The sequence below is a fragment of the Leucopleurus acutus genome (assembly GCF_964270905.1).
Source record: "Leucopleurus acutus genome assembly, chromosome: 7".
Lineage (NCBI taxonomy): Eukaryota > Metazoa > Chordata > Mammalia > Artiodactyla > Delphinidae > Leucopleurus > Leucopleurus acutus.
This window is the reverse complement of record NC_139150.1, coordinates 35744859-35772571: the sequence shown is the minus strand read 5'-3', so window position 1 is coordinate 35772571 and position 27713 is coordinate 35744859. Positions and strand designations below refer to the sequence as shown.

Here is a 27713-nt window from a genome sequence, read left to right as displayed (position 1 = left end):
ATTAACTGATTTGCCTGAGGACTGGAGCTTGGGTTGACTCAGAGGCTTAACCACCAGGTGCTACTGCCTCTCCTGCTCTGAAGATCCCCTTGGAGGTATAGTTTGGTCCCAGAGCTGACGCCCTTCCCCAGGACAACTGCCACCACATCATGTGACCAGCCAACAAAACACTGCGTTAGGAAGGCTGCAAGGAAACAGATGCTCTCACACAATTCTGATGGGAGTCTACTGGTCACACACCCGTGATGGACAATTTGATAAAATCTATCAAGATCACAAATGCAAGTTCCCTTTGACAGAGCAATTGTACCTCTGGGAAATTGTTTTACAGTTAGACTTACACATATGGGAAGTAATATATATGCAAGGTTCTAGTAGCAAAAGACTGGAAACAACCCAAGAGTTTATTTGTAGGAGCTGGTTAAATAAGTTATGGTATGCTCACACAGTAGAATACGGTATGGCAACAAAAAGGAAAGAGGATTCCATCTGTGAATTGATATGGAAAGATCTTCAAGATTCATCATTAAATGAAAAATAAATAAACAAGATGCAGCACAGCATGTATAATATACAACGTTTTGGGCTTCCCTGGTGGTGCAGTGGTTAAGAATCCGCCTGCCAATGCAGGGGACATGGGTTCGAGCCCTGGTCCCAGAAGATCCCACATGCCGCGGAGCAACTAAGCTCATGTGCCACAACTACTGAGCCTGTGCTCTAGAGTCTGCGAGCCACAACTACTGAGCCTGTGTGCTGCAACTACTGAAGCCCGTGCGCCCTAGAGCCCGTGCTCCGCAACAAGAGAAGCCATGGCAATGAGAAGGCCATGCACCGCAACAAAGAGTAGCCCGCGCGCAGCAATGAAGACCCAACACAGCCAAAAATAAGTAAATAAAATAAATAAATTTATCAAAAAATATATATACAACGTTTTGTGTAAAAAAGGAAGAAAATAAGACTTTACACACATTGTGTGTGTGTGTATGTGTATACACACACACACACATATATGGCTCTGGAAGGCAGCACAAGAAACATTTAGAGTGGTTACCCATTCAGGGAGGTAGGAGCTAAATGGATGGAGGCAAAGGGGAGGGAGACTTTTCAAAGCATGCTTGTTTTGTTTTGTTTCGTTATAGAACTTTAAATGTATTGCCTATTCAACAAAATGTAAATTACTAAGAAAGCACAGGATTAAGTTCTCTATGGGCTCTGTATTGTTAGCTCTTCACTGTGATGATGCCTACATTTCAAAGAAAATACTACGAATTATCAATTAAAAATTAAATGGTTGAAACATCTTTCGTGAGCTTTGGGCTTGAACCATTCAAAATGAGAGAAAACAAGAAGGATGAAAGAGTCCAGTGAGGAAATGGCCTGCAGGGCCATCATTCCCCAGGGCCCTCTGGGACCGAGTTGCTCGTGCAGGGCTGCCCAGAGACACTGCTGGAAGCCAGGCCCGGAGGTGAGGCCTGCCTTTGCCATTGGGAAGCCCCCGAGGGAAACCAGCGTGTGTCAGATCTCTCCCTGGCAGGTGCCCTTACCCAAGGCCTTGCCCAATCCCCCTCCCACCCCCCACCCCGCCAGTCCACTGCCACCCTAGGCTTCATCCATCATGTCAAAACCTCACCCATGTGAGGAAGGAAGTTGAACCAAGGAGCTTGAAGCAGTGGGATATTGTGTCCCTGAGACACTGCCCCAGGTTGGTGTTTCCCCAACTGTCCTACCCAGGGCAACTGCAATACAGGCTCTGACATTTGAACAAAGACACCAGCTTTGGGTATTCACATGAGTGCTGGCCTTTCAGAGTCCCCTGTGGCAGCTGAAAGCTCAGAGCACCTCAGCATCCTCGACAGGAAGGGCCTTTAGAGGTGGCTTGGGACGCCCCTGAGAAAATGGATCCCAGATCAATTTTGACCCAAGAGGATACCTAAGCTTGGCTGTAGACTGAATGACCAGACACCCCAATGTGTGGGCCAAGGAGGGAGCAGGTCTCTCTGATTGATGTCCCCCGGTCTAAAGCCTGAGGCCCTCCTCTGGAAGCCTGCGACACTGGCCTTCCACGAGACAGGTCCCTGCTCCTGCCCACGGGACATCATCCTCAGAGACCCCTCTTTCGTCATGGCCTATATCCATGGGGATCATTCCCACAAGGGCACCAAGACTAGCAGGATGTGGGAGCTCATGGCCCAGCCTGTGTCTGCCCAGCAGTGTTGGGCATCCAACACTTGGCTGGCATCCACCAAGTAGCCCATGCGTGCACAGGTACACACACACACACACACACACACACACACACACACACACACACACACGAAGGAGGCTCAGCTGGCTCCTCCTCGGCTATTGCTCTGGCCACTCATCCTGGCTCCAGTCACTCTTGCCAAAGCTTGACCTTGGCCTGGGTCCCCAGTGCTCCCACTGAGTCTCTCCCTGTCAGAGAGACCACGTCCACTTTAGGAGACTTTTCCCTGGTCACCAACTTCACTTATAGTCCCCAGCCGCCATCCTACCAGCCAGACCCTATTAAAGGCTCCTTCCTATCTGCCAGCTCCTGACGTCTCCTGCCAAGGCTTCTCCCTGCTGAGTCCCCTTGGGCAGAGCCCACCTCTTCCCTCCCACTCAGGCTGCCCCCTCAGACACTCCACATCTCTGCCCCTGGAGGAGGCCTCTCCCTGGCAGCCAGCCGGTCCTCACGCTGATATCCTCTCCCATGGGCTTCACAGGCTGGGCTCTGTGCAGAGCTCTGGAAAGGCAGAGCTGGACCTCCACTGAGGAAGCTCTGAGGAGATGGCTTGGCTGAGGGCTCCTGTGGGCAAGGTCACTGTCCGGTCACCAGGGAGACCCTGGCACAGAGTTAAGGCTCAGGGCACATGCTGACTCAAGTGCATGCACTGGGGGTCCTTGGAGGACCAGCGCCCCCCCAGGACACCGCGCATTCTTCAGCACAGGCAGCCGCGCTGGGGCCTGCTCTGAGTCCCCCAGAAGGAAGCCTCACCGCGTCCCACTCTGGCCTTCCGACAGTCAGCCACAGCACCATGGGCGGAGCCCGGGAGAGTGTCCAGGCTGTCTTGGTGACCCAGAGACTCGGAATGGAGGACTGTGAGCTGGGAAGAGGCACCTCTCCAGGCATTCGGCCCAATCCTGACCCCTCTGACTGCTCCTGCCTGCCAGCACCTGCACCTGCTTTCTCTCCTCAGGAAGGAGGTGAAGTCTACCTGCCACTTTGCACAGAAAGTCTGTCATTTCCTTAAGAAGGCCTGGGGCACTCCTAAATATACGATCATTTATTCATTCATTTAACAGATATTGATAAAGAGTTTACTCTGCACCAGGTAATATTTTTAAAAAACCAAACACAAAACAGAGGATACACCGATGACCAAGACAGGCCCCTCTTTGCAAACTAGAAAGGGCAGCCCACTTTAGTCAAGTGCTCACACAAACAGATATGATTACAAACTGTGATAAGTAGGAAAAGTGCCTAGAAACATATTCAAATGGCCATGTGTAATGACCTCACGGGGAGGAGTCAGGGAAGTCACCCAAAGCGGAGTCATGCTCGAACTGAGAGCAGAGGACAAGATGTCAGCAGGGCAAAGTGGGGGATGGGATGGAGGGGGTGTGCCAGGCAGAGGAGATGAAAGGGACAGAGGGAGTGGGAGGAAGAGACCCCAGGAGACTCTGGAGAGGCAGGCGGGGGTCCTGTCAGGCAGCCACGGAGGCCACAATAGCCATGGAGGTCATCTGAGCCTCGCTGGGGGGAGGGGGGCCACGGAAGGGGGCTGGGGAGGCAATCGCCCTCCACATTTCTCAGTCCCAGGGCCTGAACTGCTAGTTCCTGTAGATCAGGCTGTGCTTTCTAAGCCCTGCTCCCCAGGTCTGGAAAGACTAGGAACTGGCAAGATGAATTTTACATTTGTGCACATTTGGAGGTGATGCCCAGAGTCAGCCTGTCAGCCACAGGTGATCCACGGAGCCCATATGGAAGGTAAATCACTCCTCATTGGCGTGGGCCCTGTTGCCAGGACAAACACTAATCATGCGCACACATGCCGCCTCCTCCAGGGTGTCTTCCTTCATGCCTCAGTCACTGCTCCATCTGACCACTTTCTCCCTCATCTTAGGAGTCAAGCCCCTGGGCCCTTCACTCTCACATAGCACTATCAGCTACCTTGGGGAGAAACACCACAGTTAATTCATCTCTGTCTCCTCCACAGAGAACATCTGTGGAATAAACAAATTAGTAATACCACCTTCACTCCGCAGGTCTGGCCTGTAAATGTCACAGTCCCTCCATTTGACCCATTCATTCATTCATTTGTTCATTCTTCTCTCAACCAACCTTAGAGAGCAGGCGCTGGGCTAACGCTGGGCACAGAGTGATGAGCTGGCCCAGCCCTGTCCTCGTGGAGTTACATCCAGAGGAAGAGGCAAATGTTAACTGAAAAATAATCAGACCAGTAAAGGTGCAAGTGTCAACCAAGACAAATATTCTGACAAAAAGGCTCATGGTTCTCAAAGGCCAGGGACATGGCTGACCCATCTCTGGGTACGGCAGACAGTGGGTGAGCGTGAGTGAAACAGATTACATGCAAAGAGATGGCTACAGTGAACACCAGAAAATCACACCCTGCACAAGGACAGGTCTGAAGCTCCAGGCCTCCAATGGACGCTTCCATAGCGTTTCTCATCCACAAAGGTGCTGCCTCACTTCAATGGAGAATGTGATCTTGGAGACAGGCTCCAGAAGCATTCGGACCCATTGTATTCCAGGGAGAAAAATCTGAACTCACAATGTGAATGGTATGTTTAAATATATGGACAGACATGGGCAAAAGTACAAAGGTATACAGGGGGCATGGTATCTTTAAATCTTTTTTTCTACTCCAAATCAAATAATATGTAATAGACCCAGTGCTGGGCTTAGTCAACCATGGCTCGTAGAATTAACATTCTGGAAGCTAGCTTCAGGGGAGCAAGGGGCAGGAAGCTCCATCTCGGGGAGCAGAGAAATGCTGGCTTTAAATTTCAGGTTAAACCAATGTTATTCACAACCTGGCTTTGAAGCTAAAGGCTTTACACAATCGGGTCTGGTCACGCAAAGAGGGAGGAAGCAAAATAGCCTCAGATTCCCATCTGTCAAGAGAAAGCTGTCTCCTGTGTGTCTTAAAAGATCATAAACCCATTGCGTTTTCTTCAGAGCACAGCAGATTCAGGGGCTTTGCATTTTTCTTGGAGGGTTCTGGTTTGTTTCTTTAAAAATCGTCATGTACCTTATGTCTGCAGATGCTCCCTGGGAAGAAAGAAAATAAAAACAGGAATCTCCATAATTCCTTCTGGCATCATGGCCTTTGGGATGCAGCCCCAGCTGGCAGCTCCAGAGCCCAGGAAAGGAGGCTGGAGCTACTGGGTCAGTCTCTGGCCTTTCTCAGAGTCCCATTTCCCTGCAGAGCCCAGCCCAAGCCAGAGCCCTGACACAGCCTCCTTTATCCTCACAGTTGCTCCTCAGCATGGCAGGGCAGTGGCAGGGCCCAGTGGGAAAAGGGTTGGGAGCCAGCAGACCTGGGTTCTAGCCCCAGCTCTGCCCTTACTTGCTGTGTGAGCCCAGACAGGTTCCTCTCCCTCTCTGGGCCTCACATGCCCCATCAATAAACTAAGGAGGCTGAGTCAGTTGTTTCTAACCATTTTCTCCTCCAAAAGCCACCGAGATTTTGTCAACTAAATAGTATTAAATGAGCATTAACCTATTTTTCCATTTTGGTTGTTTGTGCAGTCTTTGTAGGGGACATCCCCCAATATTCATTCTACCCCTAAATGATGGCCAAACCTACCCAGGAGATCCCATTCTCTTTGCTAATACTTACTTTAAGAATGGACATGTGAGGAGAGGGGGGTCCTTGGAGGGGGCTTCTAGGAGAAAGTCAGAGACAGGAGAAATCTTTTCTTCTTCACTGGGCTGCATTCACCCTTAATCTTTTTGAAATTGTGAAAATAACTCCCGTGCCCCACCCTTACCCCAGGTTCTGAAGTCTTCTCCCCGTCTGGCTGGCAGTGCTCCAAGGAGGCTGACTTCCAGCCAGTTTGCTGCTTCTGGACTCTGGCACCCACCATGCTCACAGCCCTGCCTCCCTCAATGAAGACAGGGACAGAGCCAGGTCTTGGTGGGTCATCTGCCACAGGAGTCTAGAGCCAGGGAGGTTGGGAACATTGAACTGGTGTGACCTGGGGCATTCCCAGCTAGGGTCAGGTGAGTCCAGGGAGCTTGGGGTTGGTCTTCTCAGATGGCTGCCGTGGCTAATTCTTAAAGCAATCCATAAAGCAGAGACCAACCAAATTCAGACCATGCTAACTTGCAGCTTTAAGAAATTGTTTCTGATGCAATGGAAGCTTGCTGAGGGCAGTAGTGGCTCCAGAATTTTCTCCGGAGGAGGTGATAGGCATGACTATGGGTTACAAAAGGGAGGGGGGGGTGAGGGTAGACAGGGTACTTGTTCTGGGGCTACATCAGCAAAATGCCCTGCATACCACTGAAAGTGAGAGAGCATCATCTGTCCCTAGCTAAGAATATAGGGGTAGTGACAGAGATAATGGGGAACACAGGCTCTCCAAGCCCCAGGATCTCCCACTGGATAGAACACTGCTCCGTGCCAGGGCTGAGCCAAGTTATTTTCGCATCCTTAAATTTCATTGATCCTCAGAACATCTGGGTGAGATGTGTATTCTTACCCCATTTTACAGATGAGAAAACTGAGGCTCAGAGAGGATGAGTAACTGAGATCACTCAGGTGGGACTTGGACCTCAGTCTCTTGTCTGCAGATCCAGTGCTCTCTCCACTTCCCTTTACTCCTCAGGTCAGCTACTAAGACTAAAGCCCTCTGTTTCCTCATCTGTAAACTGGGAACAATGGTAAGCAGGACCATCTCTAGGGCTTTTATAAGGATTAAATGAGATAATTCCTGTGACACACTTAGCACAAAGTTAGTGTCCAAACACCGTAAGCTATTGTCATCATCATTTACATCAGGAAAACCCTTCCAAGGCTGTCCCATGACAAAGCCCAATCCTCCGAGGCCTCCATGACCTGCCCCTCCAGTCAAGGTCACCCCTCTAGTCACCCCCCAACACCATCCCAGTAAGCTACTCCTCATTCCCCAAGTGTCCCTGATGCCACTCCCTGACACCACTGCTCTTTCCATTCCCTCTGCTGACTCATCTTTTACCCCTGCCCATCAAAGCCTCAGCCTCTCTGAAGCACAAGGCTCAATTAATCACCCTGTCTTCTAGGTCTCCTCAGCAAGTTGCATGGGCCACCACTATTATCCTGGATTTCACTCCTCACAACCCACCCTGTGAGGTCCATCCTCTTGGAATCCCCATTTTATTGCTGAAGGAAGTGGAAGAGAGAATAAGTAACTTGTTCAAGGTCACAGCAAGGTCACATGGTAGAGCACTTGCACACCTTTTAACACGTCTTAAGAGTCAAGCTGAGCACCGTGATGGATGTGATACAGCATACTAGGGAGGTTCAAATCCTCACTCTGTCTCTTACAAGCCTATGATATTTGAGAAACTTCTTTAACCTCTCTAATCCTCAGTTTTCTCATCCATAAAATGGAACAATACATAATGATACATGGGATCAATGAAAGAACTGAATGAGGATATATGTAAAATGCTTAGCATAGTACCTGGCACGTAGTTAGTACTCAATAAACCTGAGCTGTTTCTAGGATTATCCCAGTCATACCTCGTTTTATTGAGCTTTGCAGATAATTGCATTTTTTACAAATTGAAGGTTTGTGGCAACCCTGCATCAACAAGTCTATTGGTGCCATTTTCCAACAGGATTTGTTCGCTTCGTGTCTCTGTGTCACATTTTGGTCATTCTCATGATAGTTCAAACCCTCTACCAGCAAAAAGATTATGACTCACTGAAGGCTTAGATGACGGTGAGCATTTTTAGCAATAAAGTATTTTTTAATTAAGGTACATACATCATCTTTAGAAACAGTGCTATTGTAGAATTAATAGACTACAGTATAGGGTAAACATAACTTTTATATGCACTGGGAAGCCAAAAAATGTGTATGACTCCATTTATTGCGATAGTTGATTTACTGGGGTGGCGTGGAACCAAATCCGAAATTTCTCCAAGGTATGCCTGTATTTCCTCCCCTCCCTGCTAAGAGTATAAGCTCTCTGAGGACAAAGCCCATGTCTGGCTCACCTCAAGCAAGGGAGATGCTAATCAATGTTTGTTGACTGAATGAGTGACCTGGGAAGACTTGAGGGGTTGCAGGTCCGAATGGTTCAGGGGAACTCAGTAGTAGGATAGTGTCTGGCATCATCAGAGAACTCCGGAGAAAACCTTTGGAAGTGACCTCCATTATATCAGTGATCCCGGAGGAGAAAGAGTGAAGCAACTAAGAGTTTATGTTCTACATTCTAAGAAAGTGCTGAGGCAATTCACAAAATTTTAAACAAGAGGATGATAAACTACCAAAATTCAGTTGAGCGCTAAGCTTCCTGGTGACACACACCAAAAGGAAAACACAGCAAGTCTCATAGTGCTCAGAGTCCAACAACAACAACAAAATGCCATTAATTCTTCTACACAAAATAATTCACAGAGCTTCTCTTCTCTGCATGGTGTTTTGAATGATTAGGGTAACTCAGAGATGACTAACAACACAGAGGTGGGTCCTGGAGGAGGAAACATCAGAGCCAGACCTCAGATAAGGGGAAGGGACAAGGTGCTGGGATAAGAGGAAAGGATTCCAGGCCCAGACAACTAACTTCAGTCGGCAACATTTCTAGAGCATCTACGTGAGCCAGGCCCTGTGCTGGGGATCAGGGTGCAGGGCTGGAAAGGTCCCATGGCAGCCCAGAACCAAACTCGATGTTCCAGGTGATTTTATAAATGCCATCCTAAACCGGGGCAGCACGCTGAGAAAAATCAGAACGGCATGGAGGAAAATTCCATTGGAACGACCATTATTCAGCCATTAGTTTCACTCAATCTTTCTTCTCGGGAAGGAAAACGCAAAATTGTAAAATTGCCGAATACGTTCAGGTTCGACCAGAGTGAATCTGATTGTGCCGTGTGTTACCCGATGAGTCATAGGCTGTCAGTGAGGGAAAGACCCCAAAGGACTGATGATTCTACACTCAGAAACGGCAAAGGGATTTGTTTGGGGCCAGAAGGTAGGTCCAAGGTGAGCTGAGCCTAGGAACACATGAGGCCCCTGATTCCTGTTCCAAGCCTCACGGATCCATTCATTCCTGAGCGGCATGCGCCGAACTCCTGCTGAGTGTCTGGCCCAGCGCTTGGCACCTGAGCTAGAGAGCTAAGTTCTAACCCCTGTCCTCAAGTGGGGGACACAGACAAGTGAAAAGCTCCAATGCAGCATGGTAAGCCGCCCCGAGAGCCAAAGGCAGAAGCAAACCTGAGAAGCAGAGGCAGCCGTGGGAACAAAACGGTAGTAGCCACTCCTTATACAGAGCCTACTCTGTGCCAGGCACTATTCCAAGCAACTTATCTGTTTAATCCTCACAACAACCCAGTGATGTCGAGTCTGTTATTGCCCCCTCCCATTTTACAGATGAGGAAACTGAGGCACAGGGAGGCACAGGAAGCACAGGGAGCACCTTGCCCAAGGTCACACAGCTAAGAGATGGACAAGCTGGGATCCAAACCCAAGCAATCTGGCTCCAGAGACTGCTCCCGCCCCTACACTAAACCACTCCACCTAATCCAGACTGGGAGCAGGGGTGATCCAGAAAAGCCCGCTGGAAAAGATGAAGCCCAAGTCTTAGGGATGAGTAGGAAGGAGTTAGCCAAAGAAAGGGGCAGGCAAGAAGTGCATTCCAACCAGAGGGCACAGCACATGCAAAGGTCTGGAGGCACAAAAAAGCCTGGTGCACCAGGGAATGGCTATAAATCAGTAGGTTTAGAGGGCAGGAACTGGGGGAAGGGGAGGGAGTAAAGTGTGCAAGGCTCTTTCCTCCCCATTTAGCAGCCTGGTACTATTATCTATTATCCAGAGCCTAACATATACTCTGATGTACAAACAGTACAAATACAGTATTGAAGCTCCCATGGTGTTGGTATGAAGAGACGGGATTTCTTTGTGCTTAAATGAATCAAGATGACCTCAAAGAACAGGCAGGAAGGAAGTAATACCTTATGCATTTCCACAGGACAAGTCTGTTCTCTCTAATCCGTACTGTCCAAGTCCATTACCTCGTACAGTAGTACCTAATCACTCCACCTTACAGAGAGATATGCACACTAATTAGGAAGGATGTTAACCACCATAGTGAAAATATTCCAAAACAAATGAAATATTACTAAGAGCAAAAGGGTGATTTGTTTCTGTGAATTGTGCTTTCAAATGAGATCAAAGAATGCTAAAGGCTTCGTTTTAATTATACCTAGAAGGACTTCTCAGGCATGCATCCCTTTTTCGGCTTTCACGCACACAGCAGTCTCTCCCTATCCCCCACTGTGCAGAAATAAATAAATAAAAGGGTTTAAAATCATATTTACTCTGATATCTTTGCATTACCCCCATTTGAGTTTTTAAATTACTGTCTTTATTTTTTTCTGAGGACAATATAACTACAAAGAAGGTTCATATTTTGAAGTGTATCTATCTGATCACTGCACAAATGTTTTCGGGAGAAATCACTATATTTCTCCAAGATGGGTATGGGTTTTGTCATAGATCAAAGTGAGAGGGAGGAAAAAAAGATAAATCATCAGAGATCCAAAAATACTTTTCATTTGGAGAAGATATCAGGCCATTTCGATGGGGCTGATGGAGTCCCTGTTCTGTCTCCATTACCCAAGGCAGGCAGCCCCAGCCAGGAGCCAACTACCAAGATTATATTGCCCATAAAGATGGTCCCCAATATATATATATATATATATGATCTTCAACCTCTATTGATTGACCAATTTCACAAGCAAAGACTGGTGAAATGAAGCTGAAATGAACATCATGCTTTAACTCATTGAACCTATCAGGCCTGAGTTAATCTCACTGTCCACTGTCTCTGATAGAATTCAATTGATCAATCATGTTTCGGTGATAGTACCATTTCACTGGCTTATTGCTTCTTCATTTCAGAGCTTGACCTGTTAGATATACTTGGACTGGCTTGACTCCTCTTGGATACACAGAGATCAGCCTCTGTCTGCCAACGTGTGTCATCTCCTGTCCCAGCTGAAAAGAACTCAAGAGGCTTTTGTGTAAATCTGTGATGTGTTTTTCCACCAGACATACACACATGAGTGGTGGATTTATGATGGCATGGAATTGAAAAAGCACAAATTATAAGAGAGGCTCTTTATTCTGCACGGAAGCACCATCATTCCCTTTTACATAGCTAAATTGATGTGCTTGGGCTCTGTACTCAGCGGTGGCATGTTCTTATATTGGCAGCTGTATGCGCCCAGACAGAGTAAGGCACATGTGGAAATGGTAACAACAACGACAATAACAATCGCCACTCCTCAAGTATACATTCACACTGACCTTTCACATTCATCAGCTTCTCTGATTCTCACCATAACCTCAGGAGATGGGCAAGAGATTATCATTCCCATTTACAGACAAGAAAATGGGCTCAGAGAAGGGGAAGCGGCTTGTCCAAGGTCACATAGCAGAGCTATCAGGCCAGTTGGGCCTGAGAGCCCTGGTATCTCAGCTCCTGAGTGCCTCTTACCCGGCTGAGGCCGACCTCCAGGCAATTTCAGAACTGTGGAGTCATTTTGGGTATACCACTCTGTCCCTGACTACCTGGACGAAGGAAACGTCCTCAAAATTCGGTTCACAGAATTTTAGAGCTTACGATGGATTCTAAGATCAGCTGCAGCATCTTCTATAGCTTAGAAACTGAGACCCAGAGGGCAGTAAACAGTTTTCCAAAGTCATCAAGACACTCAGCATCCCAGTCAGGACTCAAACCTGGATCCCAGGCCCTCAGCCCAGGATTCTTCATGTTTTCTCTCAACACCTCCCTTGATTCACGCCAAGTCAATGAGCTCCTATCAACAGAGAACCTCATTCTCCACTCTCAACGTGGCCCAATGTGCTGCTTTGGTTCCTTCATGGCAGTTAATTTAATTTTCCTAACTGCAAGCTAAGATGTTGTGCTTTGGGAAATCAGGGCACAGGGGCTCCACCCGGCTGTCTGCCTGGGGGAGGAGGCTCTTGGAACCACAAAGCTGAGCCCAGCATGCAGGTCTCTGGAAGAGGCCAGGGCAATGACAGTTTGCAAATAAGCCTTGCATCTGCTTAGAGCTGGCAGAGTCTGCAAACACACTAATGGACTTTCCTCTGCCCACAGGGAGCTGGGGAGAAGCAATAAATAAAGTAGGCGCCTCTGGGGGGAGCCATTGCTGAGGCCAGATATGGGGCTTAGATGAAGGGCTTGTTGAGGGTGGGGGAAGGGCTTCTGGGACTCACACTGCATCACGCTGCCCCCCCTCCCCGTACACCTTCCAGTAGCCCCAGACGCTACGCCTCCCAGATCCTTCAGTCTGTATTCCAAATAGTCGGGCCCTTGTCAATACACTTACAATTCAGTCCAGACACAGAACGGTTGTGGGGTAGAGGGGCTCATGTGGCTGCTGTGGCCACAGAGTAGAGACCCTCTTGGAGGGGGATAAGAAAAGGCCCAGAGGCCAGATGGAGGCCCTCACCCAGGAAAGAGCGCACGGCGGGAATGGCTACCCAGGTTCAGGGGCAGGTCCAGGAGATGATGAAGAGGGGAAGTCGGCCAGAGTTAAGAGACTCACTGGTGGTGGAGGACAGACGCACCTCTGAACTTCCCTGTTAGACGCTCTGGGCTGCCACCCACTGATGCCCCATCTCACTGAGAGCAAAATCCACAGTGGGTCATGGCTTACAAGACCCTACTGTATCTGGGTCCCCTGGCCTGCAGCCCCACCTTCCTGACCTCCCCTCCTCCCACCCTCCTCCCACTTACTCTGCTCTGGCCACATCGGCCTCCTTGCTGTCCCTCAATCATGCCAAGCACACCCCTGCTTCACTCACACCTTGCCATGTGCTGTTCCCTCTCTCTGGAACATTCCTCCCCCAGTATCTGTTTGGCTCCCTCCTCCTTCCCCTAGAGTCTCTGCTCAAATGGCATCTCATCATTACGACCACCCTCCACAAACCAGCATGTACCCTACCCCCGGCCCTGCTTCATTCTCTATCTCCTTACCCAGCTTTGTTTTCCTCCAGAGCACTTAACGACATGCTGTTTATTTTCCTTATTTATTTATTCTCCCTCATTAGAATAGCATTCACGAGGGCAGAGGTTTTGTCTGTCTCGTTCATTGCTGTGTCCCCAGCACCAAGAATAACGTCCGGCACATAGTAGGCACAAAATAAACACTTGTAGAATAAACAGGTAAAAGTGGATATTTCATTGAAAGTGAAAAAAAAAGCAAAAACAAAAACAGGTACAAAGGAGACAGCCACTCCTTGGCCGCCTCCCATTGTGAAGGAGTGCTCACTCCCTCCCTGGGGGCATCTGATGAAGAGCCTTTCCATGCTTGGCCTAGGGCTTGGGAGACAGAACTCCCTCAGGGAAAACAAAGGGGGCCGCCAGGCCTTGACCATCACTGCGGCCCCAGTGCCCAGCTCTCAGTCAGGAGCCAGTGAATGGATGAATGACTCCCCAGGGAGGAGGCCCGGCCTTAGAAGAGTTTAAATTGCAAAGATGGTAGTATACCAGGTGCCAGCTCTGGCTCTGCCACTTGCCAGCTGTGTGACCTTACACAGCACATCTCATCTCATCTGTGCAATGGGGTCAATAAATCCTGCCAAGCCTGCAGCACTGGGTCAGAGCAAGCAAGCCAGGGGGACTGCAAATTGAGACAGTATCATCTGCACGGCAAACATCTCGGGTCAGCCGATGAGGACAGGGAGTGAGAACAGGAAAAGGGAAGCCATTTGCCTAATTAAAAAGGACAAGGTGGGGCTTCCCTGGTGGCGCAGTGGTTGAGAGTCCGCCTGCCGATGCAGGGGACACGGGTTCGTGCCCCGGTCCGGAAAGATCCCACATGCCGCGGAGCGGCTGGGCCCATGAGCCATAGCTGCTGAGCCTGCGGGTCCGGAGCCTGTGCTCCGCAGCGGGAGAGGCCACAACAGTGAGAGGCCCGCGTACCGCAAAAAAAAAAAAAAAAAAAAAAAGGACAAGGTGTGTTCAGAGAGGAGCACCTGGCTAAGCTGTATCCCTTGGTTCAAGCATTCATTCGTCTTTTGCTGGTGCTCCGACCTCAAGCATAGCCCTGTAAGGGGAGCCCATTTCCTAGCAGGGGGAAGAAGCCTAGAGATGGAGTTAGGATTCAAGCATCGGAAAGTACCCTACGAGAGCACCAAACAGCAGACAGTGGGCGCCAAGAGACAGAGTCTGTCTGGTGTTAGGAGTCAGGGAGAGGGTCAGGAAACGCTTCCTGGAGGAAAGAGTTGCCATTTGAGCCAGGATTTGGACTTGGAGGCATGAGAGAGGAGGCAGAGGGTATCCCAGACAGAGATAAGATGTAGGTGGGGCTCTCACCAACTGTGCTTCCCCGGGAGCTTGGTACCCATGCAGGAGCCCCAGGTGCACATCAGGCCACGCATCTCTGCCTTCCCAGCACAGGGTCCTCCACACAAAATGCACAATATATGCAGATTTTGCTTTTTCACAGAGTCACAGAACTTCCCAAAGGAAGAGACCCCAAAGAGAAACTCATTTGTTGCAGTGGATCTCAACAAGGGTGATCAAATCAGAGATTTCGGAAATCTGTGACTTACTGTTATTTGGGGAGGAGTTATGGCATTTAGTGGGCAGAGCCAGGGTGCTCCCCAGTCCAGACCAGTGAAGGATTGCCCTGCATCCCACACATCTTTGGAATGATTCATCATACATTCAAGTTGGTGAAAACTCTCTTTATAAAATATTTGAGCCATGAACCTAACACTATTTTACTTACATACACAAACTTGGTGTTTTAATTTACACTGAATTTTCCAGGAATACAACCATCGCATAAATTGAGGGAAGATTATGCTTCGCTTTGGTTGCAATTTTATCAAGACATGTTCACAATTTCAGAAAATCAGTTTGCTGATGGCAACACCACCATAGGTATTTGTATTGCCAGAAAACACAGCTGTCCACATTTGTAGCTGCCACATTCATGGTGATTCTACGCATAAGTGCAAGCAACTGACTACTTTATTATGTCTTCTGGTGTAATCAGGCCTGAGCATTTACATAATGAAATACATCATTTAATTATGATTTTATTTTTCTTTCCCCTTTTTGTTACAAATGGGGCATTATATTGATTTTTAAATTATGTGTATAGGTAGGTTATATTTTCTCTAAATTTCATTTTAGGATAGCAAAGGAAGCACTACAAAATAGTTGTTTTAAACAGGGGAGGATTTAACAATTTTTAATTTGACAGGATTTAAACTCACTGTATACAATTTCCAAGGCCCCTTCAGCTCTGCCAATTAGGACTATCTCATATTGAGACTATCACCCTAATCTGTCTTTCTGAAAAAGGGTATCTTTGGGGAGAGAAAGAGTTCTCCAGACCCCTTCTGAGGAACAGGAAGACAGGTGCCAAAATTAGCTATAAAATAAATGTACTTCCTCAGGCATGAATAGTAAGAGCTTGTTCCTAAAAGACAACACTGGATTCCCCCTCTTCTTTTTAGCAACCCAATTCCAGATACAATAATCCAGCTAGGACAGAGCCAAGAAGGGATCCAGGTTCCACAACAGCTTCCCCCTCCTGCTGGGTCTTCTCTCAGCCATCTGCACCAAGGAAAAGAGCAAAAAGCCAGGGGTAGAAAAGACACCTTGACAAATCAGTGCTCCTGCTGCCCTGCAAACATGCAGAATGAGCTTTGGAGCTCAGAGAGCAAGGGAGGTGGGACTAAGACCAGGTGAGGTGTAAGCGCAGGGGAGGGATTGCAGGGGTGGGGGGGTTACGTGCTACCTCTGCCATTAACAGAGTGATTAAGTGCACAGGCTCTGAAACCAGTCTGCTTGGGTTTGAATCCCAGCCCTGCAACTTACTAGCTGCATGACCCTAGACTGATAATTTAACCTCTCATCTTTTCCATCTGCCAAAGGGAAACAGTAATAGTACCTACATTTCTTAAGGCTGGCGTTGTACACGGTGCCTGTCACACAGTGAGTGTTTCAGTCTCAACGTCAGCTGCACTGGTCACATTGCAAGACTGGGCTGGGAGCAGAGACCTGGGTCCTACCTCCATCTCCCCTGTGGATGACTCACACTCGACTGGTCCTCAGAGACCATCAATTCCAATTCCCCCATTTTACAGACAAGGACACTGAGGCCCAGAGAGGGGAAAAAAATGGACAGAGCTCACACAGCAAACTAGCGTTAGATTCCCAATCTAGACTCCTTCCACAACATCGTGCTGCTTCTTAAACACACTAAGCATCAGTTTGTACATTTCTGAGTAAGAGTGGTTGTCACAGGGTGGCACCAAGGATCACTGAATGCAATGACGGGGGAAAGTCCTCAGCGAGCCCTTATTAAGCCTGTGCCAACTCAAGGAATTCAGGCCGTTACTCAGCACACAGTAGGCGCCTGACGCATATTTATCACGTGCATTGCACTATCTTCTCTCACTGGTCAGTAAGTTCCCCAAAGTCAAGGGCCTTTCATATCAGAGTATCTGACACATGGCTACTTCTCAGTAAATATTGGTTGAGTGAATGAGTGAATGATAGTGTGCCTGAAAACAGAACTAGAAAGGGGGGTGGGAGGCGGAAAGGAACGCCTTGGTTCTCTAACTAGAGGGAAAGCAAGAGATTGAAAAGAAGAAAAAACTGCATCTCCTTATCCACCCCTTCCACACCCGTGCGCTCTGTGCCAGTCCCCAAGCTGGGCGCTAAGGGAGCAACTGGGAGGAATCAGAGGTGGCCCCTGCCCTTGGAAGTCACCAACCGATGGGGGAGGCAGAAGAAGGCCGCAGGGACTCAGAGGTGGCCATGTGGCTGGCAGCCTTCTCTGTGGGGACAAGGAGGGCTTCCTGTGGGAGGTGCCACGCCACAAAGAATGGGGATACAGACAGGGGACAGAGATGGAAGGAAGGCCCTCTCTCCAGAGCAGAGGGCTCAGAGACAGCATCACCACATGTGATGGGCTGATATGCAGACCTGAATTTGTCAAGCCATGCCCCAGGGGGCAGGGATGCCTTTGTGTCTTTTTCTACTTTTCCACTGGAGCAAAAGACAAAAAACTGATGTCAGGGCATCACTCAGCAAGACCAGAAGAACCTTTACACTCAGAAGCAGATGGAAGAAGAGGCCGCAGGAACACCAGGAGGACGGGCCAGTCCAACAAGAGAGCAAGGAATTTATGAACCCCCCAGCCCAATTCTGCACTGCGGACCAAGGCGAGAGTGGTGTGCGTCATCCACCCCAGCACCTCCGGCCAAGGAGGCCCAGCAATCCGGCCTCTCCTCCGCCGGCTCCGGGGTGCACGGTGTCCCTCGGACTCCTGACATTCGGTGGGCCGGTCCCCCGCCGCCGGCACCCCTCGCCTCGGCGCCCTTCATCTGCTCCGCTGCCCAGCTCCCGGCTGCCGCCGCGCCCGCGCTCCCCGGGGCCCGGAAAGCTGGCATCCGTTGTTACCATAACAAACTCAATTGTTCTCAGCAGGGCCCCGGCAAATAAAGTCATTCATTACGGACCTATCCCGGCCGCCGTGGGCTGCGCGGCAGGCAGAGGGCCGCCCGCCGCCCCCTCGCGGGCCGAGACACGCGCCAACGCCGGTACCTGCCGGGGCCGGGCCCGCGGCACCACGGCCGCCACGCTGTGCCCGCGGCCCCGCCGCGGCCGTGCCGGCGGGGTGAGCGCCGGCCGCCGATTAGTTTTATCTCGGCACGTCAATTGACTTATACTGATTGGCTTCCTGCCGCCAAATGTCAATTAAATTGCAAATGCTTGGCGGAGGCAGGGCAGGCGGGCCGCCTCCTTGCCGAGGGCGCCGCGCTCTCCCTTTTTTTTGCGCCATGTTCTGACGCGGTTGGATTTCTTTCTCCTGCCACCCCGCGCAGCAAACCCCCATGCCCTCCTGGAAGACAGTTGCCCTCCGTTCCCAGCCGATGGGGCGCCCCGAGAGTGAGGCGGAGGAGCGGGGTCTGGCCTCTGGCCTCTCCCCAGGGCCCTCGGCCTCTTGGAAGGGCTTTCTTTATTCGCTGGGTGGCACGGCGGAATCCCTGAAAATTCCCCAGAGATCCTAGCAGGGGACTCCTGGGACGACCTTGAGCATACCCCTTCGGCTCCACTCAGGCCCGGCTTTCTTCGCCGGCCAAGGGGGCTTGAAGGAGATGGCGGCTGGGGGCCTCTTTCTGGGTGCGCGGAGGGAGCAAGGTCAGCAGAATCACAAACATTCACTGGGCGCCGACTCTGTGCCGGGTCATGCGTGGGCACAGGCTAATCTGCTCAACAGCCCTCTGCAGTAGGTATTATTATCCTTCTTTTACAGGCAAGAGAACTGAGGCACAGGTTAGGGAAGCGGCCGATTGGGTTTCAGAATGGGCAGCCAGGCTTCAGAAGCCCGTGGCTTCATTACTGTGCGCGGTACTCACAGGGGAGGCCCCGTGAAGAAATAAGAAAGGGAAAGGGACAGGGCACTAACCTAGACCTGGGCACCTGCCACTGTTACCGATCAGGGCTCTTGGCCTTCCCCAATCAATAGAAATTGACTAGAGGCCAGACAAGAAATTCAGGCAAGGCTTTACCGGGGCCCCTGCTGCAGCAGGCGGCAGCGAGAACAAACCGCAGGTTCCCTTGCTCGCTCCCCGAGGAAGGGGCGAGCTTGTTTCTCACGTGGGGTGGCGGGAGGGGTGTGTCCAGGGGTCGGGCCAGAGGGGTGGCTTAGGTGTTTCGCCCACCCCTTAGGTGGTGGTGTGGGCAGGGGGCATCCGCAGTACCCTGCTTTTGCTCGACACCTTGTTTTTGCTCCAGGCTCTTCAAAAGTGGCAGTTGGGTTTTTTTGGTTTCTATCTTTTGGGTCCAGAATTTGCCCCAACTGGGCATGCACGCAGTTATCTTTAGTCCCAGGCAGTGTCTTTGTATTTTGTTGCTGGAGGAGAGGTGTGTCCAGGTGCAAGCACTGCAGCGCTGCAGCAAAGGGTCCCAGGTCCCAGCCTGTCTCACCACTGCCAAGAACAGTTGTTCTTGCCAGTCGTTTTACATCCATATGAAATTCTCACATTCATTGTATGATCTAAGGATTAGAGTCCCCATTTTACAGATGGGTACATGGACCCTTGGAGAAGTTAGTTCTCCGAGGGTAAATGGACCCTTGGAATTTGTCCAAGGTCACAGAGCAGGCACTTGAAATGAACTACGACACCCATACCTACATAGAGCTTGACAGTTTATAAAGCACTTTCTCACACATTGCTCCTCCTGAGTTGGCACGAGACTCTGAGGAAGGAATTCTGCTCTCTCTGTGCCAGTAAGAAAACCCAGGCCCAGCGAGGCTGGCCCAAGACCCCCAGCACTCAGACCCATGGCCCTGTGATTCCTGATCCTGTGCCCCAAGCCCTACCTCAAAGAGACCTTGAGCAAAATGACTCAGGCACAGGTCCCACTCGTCCCCTCTCCCCATTCTGTGGGGAGCTATAGAGTAGTACGCAAGTCATAACTGGAGTCAAGCTGGAAAATGGTTAGGGTCACAGGGAGAGCAGGAAAGGGGGCACCCAGGAAAGACGGCATTTTCGGGAAGGACCATACATTAGGCCCCCAAAGAGACCGGGTGGATTTTCCTCCACTGTCTGCCATAAACCTCCCCCTTTGCTGCTTCTGTCTGCCTCCTTAAAGCTCTGTCTTGAGAGAGAGAGAGGTATGCAGGTTCTTAACTGATGAAATGTGCCAGCATTTAAAAGATACAAACCTGACCAATCATTCTTTTCAGAAAAGAGATGTTAGCAGAACAAAAGTCCCATTCAAAAGTGCTGGATGGCGTTTGTGTCTCACACAGAAAGGAAACGAAGACAGAGAAGATGGAGGAGGGAGGGGGAACAGCAGGGAGGAGGGACGGGGCAGAATCTGGGGATGGAAGGGTGATCCGGGCTCATTGCATCCAAATCAAAGACCCAGAGGGTAGGGACCTGACTGAGACCACACAGCAAGATAGTGGTGAACTGGAGCCAGGAACCCAGCCTCTCCACCCTGTGACAGGCTCATCCTGCCTCTGCAAGCTGCCCTCAGCTACAACTTGAATTGTTGGTTTCCGAAAAAAAGCGGAGCTAAAATTCTGCCAGTGTAAATTCTGGTGTGTACATCTTTTTCTTCTGACCCTAGCCCGAATAATCCTATGATTAGACTTAGCAATATAAATAAAATAATCATTTAAAAAAGAGAGAAAGATGGGAATTCCCTGGCGGTCCAGTGGTTAGGACTCGGCACTTTCACTGCCGTGGCCCAGGTTCGATCCCTGGTCGGGGAACTAAGATCCTGCAAGAGAAAGAGAAAACAAAAGAGCTGGGAATTTAGAAAGTTCTTAAGAAAGTCTTCTTGAGGAATTTGGATTCAGGGTAGAAACTCTGCTCTGATGAGTTAAATATTCTTAAAATGTGCCATGTGCCAGAGATGATCAAAATACTATAGATAACGTTTTTTAATTACCAGGAATTGCAGGAATTATTATCCCCTTTTGACAGATGAGGAAACTGAAGCTCAGAGAAGTTCAGGCCCTTGTCAAAGCTCGCACAGCTAGTAAGTGGCAGGGCTGGGCTCGAACTCCAGTCCACCCACTGTGCTATCCTGCTGTGGTGTAAAGTCCATATGTGATCAGCCAACTGCACTTGAAGGTGACCAACTGGAGGATGTGACAGGGAAGCATGCATAGCAGTGTCAGGGGAAGCCTCAGAAATGGCTGAGTACCTGAGTGAAGAAGCGGGCTCTGCACCAAGGTCGCCCTGAGCTCAGCCTGGCAGGGTGATGGGGATGGTAGAACTGAAATAAAAGGTGGGCTCAAAGCCCCCTTTTGGAGAGAGCTGAGGACATTCCCACTGATGCCATCCTGTGCAACACTCTGTGAGAGGCAGACCAGGGTGGCAGGTAAGGCTACTCTGGAAGCCAGCTGCCCAGGGGCTGGTCCCAATTGTGCCACGGTGGAGCTGTGTGACCTTGGGCAATTTCCTGGATCTCTCTCTGAAACTCTATAAAATGGGGATGATAAGAGCTTCACCTGGTACAGTGGCGGTATTAAATGCATTAATAGTTTAAAATACATATGGCAAACACTCAGTAAATTCTAACCATTAGAGTCACAGTTCCCATTTGAGGCTGTGATCTATATACACCTGGAGCATATGCTTAGGTAAGGCAGGCAGAACAAGGGCCCTAGGCACCAGCATGCAGAGCTATGCACGTGTGTGTGTGTGTGTGTGTGTACGTGCGCGTGTGTGTGTTTAGACCACGGGAGAGCTCCCTCCCCCTCTAGAATGGTTGCCATGAAATCCCTTCTAGGGAGCCAGACAGCAGCGCTGGAGGATGGAGATGATGGAGTCAGGGAGGAGTGAAAGGAAGAAGCCTTTGACGTGTAAGGCTCTGGGTTCTACTCAGCAGCCTGCACCTACGGACCAGATGGGCTCCCGGCTTCTGTGACATCCAGTCCCTATTCAGTACATATTTGTTACCAAGAACCAGCCCTGTGCTGGGCACTAGGGCCACAATGGTGACCACTACAGACACTAGTCCCGCCCGCACAGGGCTCCCAGTCTCACAGGGAAGAGAGATGAGTGACAAATGTGATACTTTTGTCAACAGGCAGGCTCTGTGTGCTGCAGGTGGGCCCAGGGGAGCTGACAGTTAGGAGGGACCCTCGGGGAAGCCTCCACTTTTAGGAAGTGACATGAGCTGGATCCTGAAGTTGTAGAACGTCAGCTGGGTAAATGGTAGGGTGGAGAAGGGGGGCAGTTTCCAGGCGGTGGGAACACATGACCATAAAAGGCATCCTTTATAGAGCACATATCGTGCATCGGGGTCCTCCAGGGCACTGTGCATGCATTACCTCATTCAATCCACGTAACAACCCAATCATAGGCACAATGGGTGTCCTTGTTTTACAAAGAGGGAAACTGAGGTCAAATAACTTGCCCAAAGTTACACGAGTAGGCATTGGTGGAGTCAGCACCAGAACCCTGGTTGCCTGACTACAACCCGTGCATATAACCCTTAGGCTGCCAGCAGGAAAGAACAAGTGGTGCTCAAGGGATGGAATGAGGTTTGGTATGACTGGGGTGAGCATGAAAAGAGGAGGGTGGGGAGGGACGAGGCTCATGAGATGGGCACGGGTCCGACCACAGAAGGCCTAGCAACCTTGTTAAGAAGTTTAGATGCTTTCTGAGAACAATGGGCAGATTTGAAGGGTGAAAACCCTTCAGGTGAGTCACCGATCCAAACTGTATTTCGGAAGTGCCCCTAGGGCTGCTATGCGGAAGGTGGACTGTTTGGAGAAGTCAGTGACATTGGAGGTGGGGACACACTAGGAGGCTACAGCAATAGTCCAAAGGAGAAGAGAGGGTGCTTGGACTAAGGCAGTAGCAGTGGGGACCAAAAAAAAGGAGCAGATTCATGAGATAGTTAGGACAGAGATGCAGTGACCTTGAGAAAACACCTACCATAGGCTTTGATTTGTGGTCACAGGCAGAGGCACAAACTTTCTGAGCTGTGAGGATGATAGAAGACCTGCTTCTGGCTAACTTAAGTTGCCTGGAAAAAAAATAAATAGCAACCCCTCCCTCTCCTAAGCACCAAAAGAGATTTCAAAGCATTTTCCAACCTGCTACTTCATATAACAGACTGTGAGGGAGATGTTACTGCAATCCCCACAGATGGGAAGTGAGCTGCCCAAGGTCACACAGCCAATGGAGAAAGATCCTGAATTTAACTCCAACCCCAGTGCTCTCTCTGGCACACCACAGAATGTCAGAGTCCAAAAGATCCCTTAAGTCATCTGTTCAAACATCCACATTTTAACACAAGGAAAACAAGACTCAGAGAGAAGTGACTTGCCCAAGGTCACACAGCCAGCAAGTAAAGGCTTAGACTAGAACCGAGAACTTGACTCCCAAAAAGGTTTGTATTAAGACGTCTGCACCATGGAGGTGAGGAAGGACGGGAGTGATCCCCAACAGCAATGGCCCAGTCTCCCACTGCTGTGACTAAATGCTGGCAGAGAAGTGAAACTCAGGCAAATGGGCAGCCTACCTGGGCACTGCTGCCGCCCACCGAGTTACAAGCATACCAAGCTCGGAAATGGTCAGTACACACTGTCCTGTCACCCCTCTTGTCCCTAACCCTGGACAGCAACTAAGCTGTCTTGGGTCGATGGTGCCACCTGGTGGCTGGTGCTGGGAAGAGTCTGACCCCTTTGTCGCTTTTTACCGTCCACTTTTCTAGTCTCTCTAGGGGCCATGCCTTTCTCTCTGTTTCCTCTCATAGCTCAGTTCATCTCACTACAAGCATATCTCCTCTAGCATCTTTCAAGTCTTCCAAATGACCTTAGGAAATTCTTTTTTTCTTCCTCTCCTCCATTTCAGTCCATCAGTCCAAGGAAGGACTAATGCAAATGATAAACTTGTACCAATGAAAATGAAAACTGGAAATTTCAAAATGAAATTACACACACACGCACACACACACACACGTGACCAACCACTGGCATTCTGGAAAAACTCAGAAGCCCCAGTGGAATCAGAACAAAAATCTCCCTTTTTTTCAATTGCCTTTCACATCTGCTTTTCCTCAAAGGCCAGGAGTCAAGATAAACACCAAACCTACTTCTTTATTTCATTTTATTTTGTTTCATTCCAAATCAACATTATTTGCTGGGGTTTTCCCCACCAAAACTATGCCCTGCGTGGGGGTCTTACGGGCCTGCCCTGAACAGCTGCAGAGCTGAGCTGGGATGGGGAGAGGTGGCTGGGTCCCCAAACGCCCACTCCCTGGGCTCTTAGGGAGCACTAGGAAGCTGTTGTTGGCCCCAAAGGAAGCCTGCTGGATGGAGATCAGACCTCAAACCCTACGATATTCCACTGGAAGTAAAAGGAGCCTCCGTAGCTGTGCCTTTCTGTGGAAGTTCAAGCTTGGGAGAGGACCCAGAAGCCCTGCACACTCTAATCTGCTAAAGGACGATTTCCAAAGCCCAGTGTGTCTTGTCACTCCCTCCCCAGCTCAGAAGCCTGCCATGGTTCCCACTGCCTTCAGGAAAAAAGAACAGGAGAAACTGATGACACCTTTCTTTTAATGAAAACCACTTAACTGCTCTCCCTCTCTGTATGAGTGATAAGTAAGCTCAGAGTCTGCAGCAGCCTGAAGCAGAGATCCTCAAAGTCTAGTCCAGGGACCCCCTGAGTGATCCCCAAGACCTTTCCAAGGGGTCTGTGAGGTCAAATCTATTTTTATAATAATACAAAATTATTCTTGGCCTTCTTCACTCTGATGCTTTTCCAAGTATACACTGGCGTTTTCCAGAGGTTCTAAGATGTGTGATATCACAACAGATTGGATACAGAAGCAGATATGAGAACCCAGCTGTCTTCTATTAAGCCAGACACTAAAGAGATTTGCAAAATCATAAAGCAATGTCACTCTAAATGTTTTGGCTTGGAAAATATTGTCCTTTCTTATTTCAAACAGCACATTATTATGTTATTACTGCTATTTTTAATACATTAATAAATATTTTAAAATTTTGTCCATTTTAATTAACCCACACAAATTCAAAAGCTCCTTGGGGTCCTTGATCATTTTTAAGAGTTTAAAAGGGTTGCAAGACTGAAAGTCTGAGAACCACTTGTTTAAAATAATGCCAAGAGGACTTGAGATGGGACCAAGAGCAGATCAGAATCTTGGTACCAAAGAGAACCTTGATCCCATGTTTTAGATGAGGAAACTGAGGCCCAGAGAGAGAAAGGGATTTCCCCAAGGTCACCAGCAAGTCAGCCACAGACTGAGGACTGGAACCCAGAGCCCCAGGCTCCCTCCTCTGGGCTCCCTCCCCGCCTCATGAGCCTCTAGTACTTGGAGTGTTGCAAAGTCCTGAACTGCAGATTCTGCAGCCAAGGATTAACCATATTCCAAAGACAGAGAAAGGACCATGGGATTCTCTGCCCCACAGGGCACCAGGGCATGCGGAGTGGGGAAGAAAGCCAAGTCCACTCCACCTTGAGCTCCAGACAGCCCTGGCAGGGGGCCTGCCCTCCAGGGATGAGACCGCACAGCTCTCCTTCTGGTTGACCCCAGAGCCGACTCACACTGTGGCCCCTGCTCTTTACATCCCCCAGGGCTCTCTGGGACACCAGTGCACAGTCCCGTGGGAAAAGCTGGTGGGGGAGGGGTAGAGGAAGCCTGAGTGAAGCAGGTGTGCAAACAACAGGGGTGGGGGCGGGGTGTTGGCTCTCACGAGGGCTCTCAGTCACTGAATCAAAGTGAAACTCAGGGACCTAGGGGCCAGGAGGAACCGAAACCTGACCCCCCACCCAAGGGACAGACCCTAGGCACCAGGGAAAGGCCCAAGGAGCCCCTCTGATTGACCACCTGGCCTCAAGTCCCCTGCTTTACCAAGGAAACCTCGGACACTTGTCTGCCTGGCTGAGGTGCCAATGACTGCAAAACCGGAAGGACGGGAGAGTGGCCAGCCAGGCTGGGAGATGGGTCCCTAGCATCACTGCCACTAAGCACCCCCGTGCCTGGACTACCCATCTGGCAGGTGTGAACTGAATGACCCCCGTCTCACTGTTCTTCTGGGCTGCCAAGGGGTGAGGCTGCTTGGCCCTGCCCTACTGCCTTCCCTCCCTCACCTACCTCCGGCCTGAGAGCCTGACTGCCCAGTTCCCTGACCGCATGCACGAGCGCGCACACACACACACACACACACACACACACATACACACACAAACACAGCCCCACCCAGCTCGATCAGGGCCCTGCCTCCCACAGGCTTTAGCTGCCACAGGCTGGACTCAACCAGACGTGTTCTTCAGAGTCCATACTAGGACTCCAGAAGCTCAAAGGCATTCAGGTAGAGAAAATTAGAGCACAAACGCCATGAACAAGGTGAGTACAGAGCACCCGGAGGATCACAGGCCCAGCAGCCCCAGACGATTGCTGCCGTGTAGGAAAGCCTGCCCAGTGTCACAAGATCTGATTATTTTTCCCAAGAAAGGCTAGACATCCAGATAGGAAATTTTATTTTTAAATGTTGGTAACTAACTCAAAATCATTTTAAATACAGGACAAGCCAAGTAAAGCATGACCAGAAGGCTGGCAATCAGATTCAAAGTGATGCCCTCTGAGCAAGCATGCTGGTCCGGGCCCCTGCCCAGACAAAAAAACACTCAGGGAAGGGCCCCCTACACGTCCAGCCTGAGGGTACATTCAGGGGACACCTTGTGGAGGGCAGGGAGGGGAGCTGCCCTGCTGAAGCCCCAGGAGAGAGCAAGACAAAGTGGTGGTCATTTCCTTCTCTCTGCAGAGTCTGTCTGGTCTCCAAAGCTCCATGCTGGCCCGGGATGAAGCCAAGGGCCCCAGCCAGTCAGGAGGGACCAATGGCTCAACACTGAAAATCCCCCAGGGAGTGGACTGGCTCTGGAAACCAGGCCAGGTCAACAGGCCAGCCTCAAGGACAGCATTCCAGGTGGAGGGCTTTGCCTGGATAATGGCCCAGAGACAGGAGAGCTCAGAGACTGTGCGGGGCCGGAAGCACAGAAGGGATGGGGAGGAGGAACGGGAGGCCAGGGAGGGAAGGTCAGGGCTCATTGACAAGAGTTGAGGCCCAGGGGTGATAGGCTGATGGGGTCAGGTCAGGGTTGCTCATAGCTTCCAACAGTGGGGGCAGCAGATGGGCCAAGGAGAATGGAGGAAAGGAGGGGAGGTAAGAAACTAAGATTTGGCCTGTCAAATGGCAGTAGGATATCAAGGATGTTCTGAGGAGTCCGTCTGTCCCTCTAGGTTTTCTGGGTTTTTACCATGTGAAATGTCATTTTTACTGGTCAGACTCCTTCTTTTCTCCAAGCCTGTTTTCCCATCTGAATAATGACTAGGTGACACATCCCAGATGCTCTCCAAGGCCCTTCCAGCTCTGACAAGGGCTGGTGAAAACCAAGTTGGTGACCCCAAACCCCTAGAGGCCCAGCCCTCCCAGGTCCAAGTATTCTTCCTTCTGTCCTCCATCCTGGAGGTCTCCACCACCCTGTGTACCCAAGATGTCACTTCACGGAAAACTGAGGCTTAACCCTTTTATCCTTCCATCAAGGGGTTGAGGTGAAGGTCCTGAAGGAAAAGAAAGCAAAGGAAAGCCAGGGGCCCTTCCCTTTGAAGCTGCCACCTGGGGGCGCTGTTGTTCAGCCTTGGCGCCCACAGAGGCTGACTGTTACAAACAGGAAGTCAGGGAGGGGGGCAGGGGAGGATCAGCCAGTTTCAGCTGCCAAACAGAACTGCAGCGGGAGCCTGCTAGCCCTCAGCCTGGACCGGCCTCACACGCTCAAGCCCCGGTCTCCTTCAGGGGCCATTTATTAAATACTTAGGACCACCAGGCCCTGGAGCTAAACCCTTTGCCAGAATGACTTCATTTTATCCTCACAATAACGCACAAAACTTGTGCCCCCTCTACTTTCCGATGGCAAAATGCAGACTC

General features: G+C 50.1%; 1 protein-coding gene across 8 annotated transcripts in view; it reads right to left on the bottom strand.

Annotated features, from left to right (window-relative positions):
- The window catches only part of PAX5 (paired box 5), a gene marked incomplete at both ends in the record, with an annotated part of 184727 nt that overhangs the window by 121209 nt on the left and 35805 nt on the right, over positions 1 to 27713 (bottom strand). The window lies entirely within an intron of this gene.